Genomic DNA, 11,832 nt, shown 5'->3' with positions numbered 1-11,832 from the left:
TGTCAGCTGACCCATGATTGCTTGGTTTTGCTCCAAAATTTGTCCAAAAATCCTGAAATAACCACGTATTAGCCTCCTAGGTAGAGTGACCACCCTTATTCATTCAAATAACATAAACATACTAGGAAAACATGCATAATCTATGAAAAATGGAGGATTGAACAAGGATAATTAGGAAAAATGAGCCCAATAGGTTACCCAATTTGGGGGCTCATCAGAATGCTCTCAAGTACAATATTCAAAATACAGAAATGAATTCAAAATTCTACAGGTGTAAAGACTACACGAGGGGAGACAGGTCACAAGATTACTATTCATACTTCTTCAAAAAGGGATGCTGATGTGCAGTATGGAAAAGTAACGCATCCTTTTGAAGGAAACATCAAATAAAAATCTGAAACTCTGGTGATGCATCAGGTGGTGGCGATGGAGGGTCGCCCAAACAGATGGCCACCATAAAAGTAAAGTAGGCCAAATCAGGTCTCTACCCCAGAGACAAACAAGGAAACCTACAAAGAAAATATAATCCCAAACTCCATATATATGCAGAGCATCCATCATACTTTCCACTGTACCCATTAGGATCGAACCTTTCAGGACTCATATAAGCACAAGTGCCCAACGAAGGAATTGCACTAGGCCAAAGTGTGAGCCAACACAGTTCTGACACCGAAATCGGAAATCTTGACTTCTCTTATTGATCAGTAAATTAGAGGGCTTTATATCACGGTGAAAAATTTTGTTCTAGTGTAGGTAATGCAAGCCCTTGAGCACCTTCCCAACCGGCCTAAAACTGTAGGATAGATGCTCATAAATCTATGTCGCGTTTCATTTTTGGTTTTTCTATGGGGAAGATCTGGATCCAAGTTTTTTTTAGAAGAGCTAGATGAAGTACAACAGTATTATAGCCCTTTGACATTGACACAACTTTTTCAAATTGACTTGACATTGATACAATAATTACTATATTATTGTGGTAATTGTGGTAATATTTTGAGCCGATTAGAATGGATTTTTGTTTCAATGACAAGTTGGAGACAACCTTTATATTAAAAAACAAAAATCAACTTGTGAAATTAGTATTTATACACGTCAAAGTTGATTATCGCTCAGACTTCCTGTGTGTTCAGGACATACGGGCTACTTTTCCTAGCTGTGATGGAAGCGTTTTTGGAGACTTGCCTTTGATACCTTCGAAATCACACCTGCCTGGCAACCTCAGCCAAATAGTGTTCTAGGATTTTCTTGTGGGCTTGAAGAACCTGCGCAAGGGTTCCACCGTCCATGTAGTCCAACACAAAAGAGATCTCTCCTCCTCGATCGAATATGCCATAACACTACACGATGTGTGGAGAATTCGCTCGAATATGCCATAACACTGCAGGATGTGTGGAGAATTCACCCTTCAGAGAATCTCCATTTCCCTCATTATTTTCTTTCAAATAGCAAGCTCGTGCTTTTCCAGAATGATTTTGAGGGCATAAATTTTCCCAGTCTTGGTATGCTTAACCTTGTAGACCTTGCCACTGCTCCCACACCCCAAAGTTGAAAACTTCTCGAGATATTCGAGTGTAACTTCTTCAAGAGGAATACAGGGCAACTTGCAGGCACCATTCATGTTAGGGGGCTTCGGCAGTGGAAGCGGTGAAGTAATGGTAAGTAAAACGGAGAAACTGTAACAGGTAGGTGGTTACCTCGTTACCCTAACCACCAAGGGAATCATCCGACGACACAGAGTTTCTTAATCGTCTAACAAGTGATCGGAGGGCGCAGGAGGGTACACGTGGTAGTGGAGGGAGTTCTTTTCAGAGGGGAACACCTTACGGCGTAATTATTAGACATACACATTATATATCTAATGATAGGTATATAAATAAATGATCCAAAGTGTATATATCTATCTATCTCCTTATTATAGATTAATAAAAAATAATCATTTGATATAAAAATATAATTAGAGAAAAACTAATTAATTATTAAGATTTTTTTCAAAAAGAAAATAAAATATATATATATATATATATATATATATATATATATATATATATATATATATATATATATATATAATATTGTTAATGTTTCTTTTCTAAAAAAACTAGATCCACTTCAGGGGAGGTGGTTCAGTTGTTATATATTGAATTATAAGCCTAACAATCGATTTCCTTTTTTTTATGTTCTTTCTTTGATTATTTACGAATCATCATAAGACTGGAATGGATATTTCCCAACCTCCTTTGGAAGGAGATCAATCATGAGACAATTGATTTTGTAGATTGGATTTCATTAGTTTTGATTCATAGAGTACTAACTAATTTCTAGAGTACTTAAGGTAGGTATCAATGATCATATTTCTCAGGCATAATTGATATTTTTTCATTATCTACCTTTTTATTCAAATTCTTCTAGCTCTATTTTGAATCTACTCAATTGACTATTATGTCAACCTTTATCTAGTGGATGGTCCTTAAACTTTTGTTGTTTATTTAGAGGTTGTGGAGAAGGATGATTAAGGTGATAAGTACCAAAAATATGTCCACTCACATGGTATTCCATGTATTAAAAGATAAGTTGTATGTCCAGTAAAACAAGTATATTTTTCTTCAATTGTAAGGAGTCTATTCAATGTCACTTAATGTGAGTTTTATAATTTTGTAGAGCTCATCTTATTTCCAAATATTTGGGGTTCCTTTGGCTTTGAATACTAAGCGTATAGCATGCTGGAAGATTTTGATGCAAAAACTTCATTCTCAGGTGTCAGATTGGTCTTTTCATGCTCTAAATTTTGCAGGTTGTTTGGTTCTAACTAAATTAGTTTTACAAGCAATTCTCATTTATCAACTATCTGCTATGTTGGTTTTGATGGTTGTGTGTGGTAAGATTTGATCTATTTGGTGAGATTTCCTTTGGAGAGGATCGAATAAGGCAAAAAGATGCTCCTTAGTAGCTTGGGAATCGCTTGTCAAATCTAAGTTGCTAGGAGGACTAGGTATGTGCATCCTTGAGTCTATTAGTATGGCTTTTGGGGCTAAGCTCTGGTGGCGTTGGGTGGTAGGTGGCAATGAACTCTGGAAGAAAATTTGGATGAGGAAGTATGTTTCTTTACTTTCTCAGGAAGCTATATTACATCAAGAGGGGGTTATTTCTAGTTCAAGTCTTTGGAATTAGGCGCATAATAGTAAATATGTGGTGTGTAAGCATGCCTTTTTGGATATTTTCTTTTTGGAGTTATTTTCTAGGAGGAGGCATGGCAATAATTGCCATGTTTGATAACAAGGAGGGATTCTAGGATTTACAAGATGTTTTAACCACTCTTGGTGTTGTGAGAGTTAGTGATCACTGGATGCAGTGGATTCATGCTCAATTTTGGTCCAAGTGGAAGCATCGAGAATATTGGCTAGATTCCCCTCAATATTTACCTTCGGATGATTTCTAACAAGAACTAGTCGAACATAGAATTTGTTGGTCTATTGGTGCAGATATATTGCATTGGGTTCACCTTCCTAGAGGGTCTTTTACTATAAAAGAAGATTATTCGCTTATTTCTGTGTGTAGAACAACTGAAAGAGATGTTATTTGGAAGAAGATTTGGTCGGCTATTTATTAGCCAAATATTGCTTGTTTTCTCTGGTTGATAGCAAGGTAGCATCTCTTAACCTAGGATCACATTTGCTGGAAAGGGTATGAAGGTCCATCCCTTTGTTTTCTTTGTGGTCAATATGAAGAGACTTTGAAGCATCTCTTCCTCACTTGTTTTTATGCTCAAGCAGTGTGGTCTCAACTTCTTTATATTTTTTGTAACAATCCCTTGGAGAGACAAAATTTATATTTATTGTTGGAGAAATGGAATCACAAGAAATTTAAAATCCCCATTGTCAATCAAGCATGGTGTCTTCCTGTTTTATTCTTTGGATTTTTTGGAAAGAGCGTAATTTTGGGATTTTTTGTCACCAAAGACAACTGGACCGAATAGTTGTTGAGGTTTTTTGTCAAATCTCTGGGAATGTATCTTGGTGGTTTCCTGGTCTCCTGAGGATTGGGTGGCTCACATTGTGCAAATGGTGATCTTAAAGGCCTTGAATTCGGATCCACGATGGTTGTTATAGGCCAACAACAACCTTCTGCCACTTTCATCACTTCAAATGCTTCTTATGCTCCTCCTCCTTAGAATTTTATTAAATTGAAATTTGATGGGGCAACTAAGGGTAACCCTGGTCTAGCTAGTCTTGGAGGAAATTTCGAGATTATCATTCTTCTCCTCTAAGATTTTATGTTATGTATTGTGGATTTGCAAGCAATAATATGGATAAATTTATGGCCTTGAACAAAGTTCTCCAAATAATTGCTCAAGATGGTTTCAAACTCCTTCAGATAGATGGGGATTCTCTCATTGTGCTCTAGCGTATTAAAAGAAATATAAATGATCAGCCGGCTTGAAAGGTTATTAAGGGTTGGAGGTTGGAAGGGTTTTTCGATCATATTGTTGTTCTACTATACTCCTTTGAGTAATTATTTGTGTTCATCATACTTGTAGATTTGGTAATCGAGTTACAAACTACTTGGTCAACATGGGGTGTCGATCTGTCCACCTTGATTTGGATGAATGTTGGTCATTGTATTTTAGTTCAACTCACAAAAAAAAATTGGAAAACTTGATCACTTAATATAGTATGGTTCCCAATGGGGGTGTACAAGTGGGCATGTCTCTCCCTTCATGATAAGTGTTGGTGTACCTCCTAGTTGATTGCCATGAAATGGTGGATGCAAGTAGTTAATGCAGAGGTCGTAGTTATTTGTGTCATTAACTGTTTTAAGATTTTTTATGGAGGAGAGATGTTTGTTGTAGGTGATGATGGGGGTTTGAACTATCCTTTAGGATAGCATGGTTGATGGTCGATAGTTGTGTAGTTGCACTAGGAAGTGGAGGTGTTGCATTGGTTAGCGATCCTTACTTGGTGAGCCATTCTCTCTACGCCTTGGTGAATTATCATTTTCTTTGGTTCTGGAGGTTGATAGTTTAGTTTCTGGGATATGGCTTTATCACCTTTGTTATAATTGTTCCTTTTTTGTTGTCGAGTTTATTTGTCTGGTCATATTAGTTAAATTATCATAACATCTCTCATCATTGTGTTTATATTTCCACTCAACGGCTTATATATCTATGGGGATTTAGTTTGGAGGTCTTATCTTAGTCTCTTGGCGTGGTGCTATGTTGTTTTCATGATATTTCCTGTGTCAAGTGTTGTATGTGGAGAATTGGGTTGTCAATTTGGATGTGTAGTAAGTTTCTCAGTCTTCTAGGATAGGGTCCTGTTGAATGGTACATTAGTGCCTCCCTCATTGTCCTTCATTTTCCTTCATTGGGAATTGTTCCTTCTATGGTTGTTCCTTTTGTCTAGTGTCCTAATTTTTTAGGGCTCCTCGCCAATGTATGCCTAGTCGTTGAGGTGGTGGCTCTATTGCTAGATTTAAGAGGTCTAATCCCTTGAGACCCTTCTCTTATCACTCAATTTCCTCTAATTTTGATTCAGTCCCATTGTAGGTTCATCGTGAAATCTTATACTTGGAGGATTTAGAAAGTGGTGTTCGCCCATACGCTTCGAATTCTAAACTGGTTGGTGTGGGTGTTAAGTGGTTCCCAAATTTGGGTCACTTTTGTAAGAGGAGACTACATTTTCTTTTTTCTCTGGCTCTAAATCATCAGACCTCCACCTTCATGTGTCTTCAGTACAGGGAGAAGCAGATAGAGAATTATAATATTTCCCCTCCTTGGAGGACCTCGAGCGTATGGTTTGAAATTTGTGTTTTTGTCTGACCAATGTAGACTCTTGTTTGTAAAAGGTTGAGTCTTGTTTGGTTTCAAATTTTGGTTCTCACAACCTCACTGATCCCCCTGCTCATAGTGGGCACACACCTGTTCTCCTTTTGTTATATTGTGACTCATCTGAAACAGACAAATGAAGGTTGCAACTTTTAGGTTCAGTTTTTGGTGAATGCAATCACAAGCCTAGAGGGTGTTTTGGCTACTTCAGGCTCTGGTTTTGGTCCATGTGACTACATACGGTGTTGGTAGTATCGCTCTTGTTGGGAGAATATTTGTTGGAAGTTCATATTTAATTCTCTCTGGATATCAGGTGCATGTTGGTTGGATGCTCTAGCTACTTCTGATCTCAGCATTGGCATTATGCAAATGTATAAGGTGTTGGCATCATTCCTCATGGTTTTGGGTCCTTATTCTGCTAATATGTTTTTATGGCTCTCAGGAATTTATTTGTTCAATATTAGCATGGGTATTGTGGGTTTCTATGTTGGTGAATATATGTACTTCATGTTTTTTTAGGTTCTGGCAAGAAACGCTTGTGATTTGTTGTTTTTACTCCCATCGTAGCGTTTCTCTAATATTCATGGTTAACTTTCCTGGGATAGTGTTTTTATCACTAATTTTGATCCATTCTGGGTCTGTCTCTCTTATGTAATCAACTGTGTACTCTTTACAAAAAAAAACATGGTATTCCATCTGTTAAAAGATAATTTCCTTTTAATTGGTTGTGTAATTTAATTTACGTAAAAAAAAAAAAAAAAAAAAAAAAAAAAAAAATCTTAACAAAATTTTTATTAATGATAGCTTTGTTTTTCTAAAATTTTAACATATATATATATATATATATATATATATATATATATATATTTCTTAACAAATATCAAATAATTTTTTATTTAATAATATGTATAAATTTGTGTTTATATAAAATATATATATAATGCATTTTTAAATGTTTTCTTCAAACCCCAAGAAAAATGATGATAACACTAAAAAACCAATTTATATATGTAGGTCTTGATTGATTGAAATTTTGATTAATTTGTTTCCTTTTCTTTTAAGTGAGGTGATTTATATGAAGATGAAATCACTATGTCAATAGCAGAATCATAATCATTTTAACAATATAAAATGGAAAAACAATATCATAAAGTCTACTACAAACCAAAAATAGTTGACTTGCAGTTCCAACTTATAGCTTATGTATGGATATTTTCTAAATTAAAACTAAATGTTTCCAAAGACTTCCTTATACCCTGGTCATATAATAAGCCCATCATCACCCTTAACAAAATTCTTTGAAGGATGTAAGTCTAGTGATTATTCCTGGGAGAAAGCTTAGGAGATTCATGTACGTCGAGCTAAGAGAGAACCCTCTAGTCACTAAAAGAAACCATTATAGCCTAGGACAATAAGGTCGAGATCACTAGGACAAGTTGACACATAAAGGAGAAGGAAATCCCTCAAGAGGGAAAAGACTAGGTTTTAAAAAGTAAGACTAGAACAACTACTATCCTAACCAAAAATAAGAGTGTAACAATGCCCAGAACAAAGATACAAGATATTTGAAAGTGGGTGGTTTTGACCTAGACCAAGCACACAAAAACATATGTTTGTTGCTACTCCTTAAAACCTTGTGGAAGCCACCAAACCTGTCATCTTTGTCATCCCAACTTCAATTAAAAATGCAAATATCTCCCAACTAACAGTGTGTTTCTGAGGGATAGATCATGGCACTACAAACAGAGAAATGCCAGAAAGGACAAATATCATATAAGGCTTACCACCAACATTAAGAATGCAACCAAGCAGGGAAATCTAGAGCTTGGCTTCCTCCAAAATAAATCCCTATATTCTTAAAGTTCCTGTAAAAACATTCCAAATTTTGATATTATGCCCTCACTCATCAGGTATATTACTTAGTGTGATGGCATTCCCTTGAAAAACCATAAATCCAACTTTTGTCACCTACCTTATATATGTGTTTACCTTCATTTTGAGTTTGATCACACCAAGGTTGGCCATATAGCTACCATGATTATCAGAACATCCCATGAACTAATTTCATTCTCCTCATACCAAATCCAATGTCGGATTCTAGCACCGAATAAGTTTTCAATGCCATACATGCCCCTTGTCAAATGTCCACACATCACACTACATGTCGACTAATAACCAATCAAGATGGGGGTGATATGTTGATTAGCTCAAATCCACACCTACAATTTTTTGTAAACCATCAAAAAATAAAACAATACATAAAATGCCATCCTCCTTATGAGCTCATTTTTTATGAGATTTTTATGAATAATAATTATGGGGTTTGAGTATATCAAACAAAAGCCTATTTATCCAAGGTTATTGAATGGAGGGATTCATCTTTTGACTAGGAGTAGTAGATGGAATAAAAGAAAGCTCATTTTCAATACATTACTATATAAAATTTTAAAATTGTACATTTAAAATGAGATTTATTTATTTATTTGTTCTAATCATTTTGAATTTAGATAAAGGTTAACCCCAATGTTATATGAAAAAATGATTGACCCACATACAATAAGCTGGTCTGTACTTAAATGTCCCATAGGGTAATTTTTTTTATCCCTTATAAATTGCTCCCAAACTAGATTCCTCTCATAAAATTTGAACCAATAATCTAATAACTATTTATAATTTAAATAATAATAATAATAAATAAATAATTATGAAATATAAATAAATTAAATTATAAAAATACTTCATAAAAACAACCATTAATAATGTTAATAATAATAACATTAAATAATAATTTTAATTTAGTAGTATAATAAAGAATATATTTTAAATAAAATAAATTAATTTAAATTGATGTATAATATATTTCATAAAAATTGAATTTACATAAACAAGATAACAAATCTTTTTCCTCAACACTTACTATAAATACAATTAATTCGTGAAATAAATTATTAAAAAAAAAAATTATTTTTATTAATTACCATAATAAAAACAAAACTCTTATAGAATTTTAAAAATTAATAATCTAATAATTAAAATTGAAAAAAAAGGAATACAACAATACACCCTAAGGTGAAAGAAGATAATGAGAAAAAGGATGAATGTGAAGACCTTGAACGCTCTTGTTCCCTTACTCAGCAAAGATTACTTATTACTTATGTCCCTCTCCTTTGTTATACAACAATACACCCTAAGGTGAAAGAAGATAATGAGAAAAAGAATGAATGTGAAGACCTTGAACGCTCTTGTTCCCTTACTCGGCAAAGATTACTTATTACTTATGTCCCTCTCCTTCATTAACAAAGAAAAAAAATTAAGTTGATTAAGAAAAATAAAAATAAATGAAATTATTTGTTTTTTAAGTTGAGATTAAGTCCTGTCAAATCTAATTTTGAATGAAAGAACGATATATTTACCAACAGAATGCTATCACAAAGTTATGTAAAACTCGGTAAAACTTAAACGCTTTTTAAATAAAATTAAACATTTTACTAAGTAATCAATGAACTTTAATATCTATTATTATATTTAGTGAGGTGAGAAAATTTTAAAATATATACATAATTATATTTTGTTTTTCATTATTTTATACAAATCACTTGTTAGAATTTTTAGCCTAGTTATATGGTAAGCCAATGCATTGCTTAAACTTCAAATTAGAAGTTTAATATAATTTTGTCTTGATTTGTGAATACACTTTCTATATAAATGTAATTATAATTTCAAATTTAATAATGTTATTAAGTTGTGGAAGTGAGAATTAGAATTTTAATTACTGAGAATTAGAATTTTAATTACATATAAGTTATAATGTTTCAATGGTATTTGTTCATACATAAGGTAACATTTTTCATCTTTTTAGTCAAACCAACTATAAAATAAAGTTGAACATAATGTATGTAATATATGTAATATAATTTGACTGGGTTTAATGGTTAAGAGCATGTGTTTGCTCCTAAGAGGTCACAACTTCAAAACCAGAGGGGTGTAGAGTATGTATGCCTTCGTAGACTTAGCATTCAAATTGTTGCGTGGAGATGGGTCCCTTGTCCCACAAACAAGGGGGTATCATACACCAATTTGGTGTCTGGCTTGGTTGTGACCTTAAAATTGGATAATAATAATAATAATAATAATATATAAGTCATGATTGTTGGGGAAATAGTGCACAATCAATTGCTCTCATGACTATAAAATAAAGGTAGAACACAATGTATGTATATATGCAAGTCATGATTGTTGGGGAAATACTACATAATCAACTGCTCTCGTGATTCTAAATAGTGTCCCTACACATTATTGCCTAAAAAAGGAAGGAGATGCATGTGAGCAAGTGAACAATATTTGAATAAAGATGCCCTCAAATATAATGCATATAAATTAATATAGTAAATTTCATTTCATAATACTTATTCCATAAATATAAGTGAGCATCTCTTAGGGTTAGGGTTTTAGTTATTTAGGGTTTCTCTTTGTTGTTCAATAATAAAAATGTCCTTGTGCCTCATTGTAACACAGGTCATAGGCATATAGCCACCACATCTCTTCTTAAACATAAGCTACCATTACCTGAGCTAATTTATTTCCATTTTGTATGTAAGCATCTTTTAGTTCTTTGATATTAATGAAATGAAAAATTATTTTTGTTGCATCTCTATGTTTGTGTTTATATTTGTCTTTTGTTCCATTCCAGCATAAGTCTGGATCATGCAATTCCAACTTACAACCTATGTATGGATATTTTCTAAATTAAAACTTGATGTTGTCAAAGACTTCCTTATACCTTGGTCACATAATAAGTCCACCATCACCCTTAACAAAATGCTTTGAAGGATGTAAGTCCTGTGATTATTCCTAGGAGAAAGCTTAGGAGAGTCATGTATGTTGAGCCAAGAGAGAATCCTCTAGTTACTTAAAGAAATCACTATGGCCTAGTACAATAGGGTCTAGATCACTAGGACAAGCTAACACATAGAGTAGAGAGAAATCCTTCGAGAGGGAAAACACTAGGTTTTAAAGAGTAAGATTAGACCAACTACTATCCAAACCAAAAACAAGAGAGTTACAAGGCCTAGAATAAAGATACAAGAGATTTGAAAGTAGGTGGTTGAGCCCTAGACCAAGCACATAAGAACAGTAGTTTTCTGCTACCTCCTAAAACCTTGTGGAAACCACCAAACCTGTCAATCTTCGTCAACCCCAATTTCAATTAAAAATGAAAATATATTCCAACTAACACAGTGTTTCTGAGGGAGAGATCGTGGTACTACAAACAAAGAAATGTCAAAAAGGACAAAGATCAGGTAAGGATTACCATCACAAACATTTCTTTTTGACATTTCCCATGAAAAACCATAAATCCAACTATTGTCACATACCTTACATATGTGTTTACCTTTATTTCGGGTTCGATCACACCAAGCTTGGTCATATAGTTATCATGATTATCAGAGCCTCCCATGAACTAACTTCATTCTCCTCATACCAAATCCAATGTCGGATACTAGCACAGAATAAGTTTTTAATGCCATACATACCCCTTGCCAAATGTCCACACATCCATTACATGTTGAATAATAACCAATCAACATGGGGGGTGATATGTTGATTAGCTAAAAATCCACACCTACAAAAAAATTTTAAACCATCGAAAAATAAAACAATACATAAAATGTCATCCTCCTTATGAGCTCAATTTTTTATGAGATTTTTACAAAAAATAACTATGGGGCTTGAGTATATCAAACAAAAACCTATTTATCCAAGGTTGTTGAATGGAGGGATTCACCTTTTGACTAGGAGTAGTAGATTGCACTTCTTTAAGAAAAATGGTGTTGGTTTATAAGATTTATAGAATAAGAGAAAGCTCATTTTCAATACATTATTATATACAAATTTTAAACTTTTACTTTTAAAATTATTTTTATTTATTTATTTGTTCTAATCATTTTGAATTTAGATAGGGATTAGCCCCATTGTTATATAAAAGAATGATTGACTCACCTACAATATGC

At 33.6% G+C, this 11,832-nt stretch overlaps 1 pseudogene; it reads right to left on the bottom strand.

Moving 5' to 3' along the window:
• Window positions 1-310: 310 nt before the first annotated feature.
• Window positions 311-1,618, bottom strand: LOC149226657 (mitogen-activated protein kinase kinase 9 pseudogene; annotated as a pseudogene).
• Between the last annotated feature and the right edge of the window lie 10,214 nt (window positions 1,619-11,832).

Source organism: Pinus tabuliformis, chromosome J (assembly GCF_031772625.1).
Source record: "Pinus tabuliformis cultivar Carrire ecotype Pingquan chromosome J, CPIR1, whole genome shotgun sequence".
Lineage (NCBI taxonomy): Eukaryota > Viridiplantae > Streptophyta > Pinopsida > Pinales > Pinaceae > Pinus > Pinus tabuliformis.
This window is presented reverse-complemented; position numbering and strand designations above follow the sequence as displayed.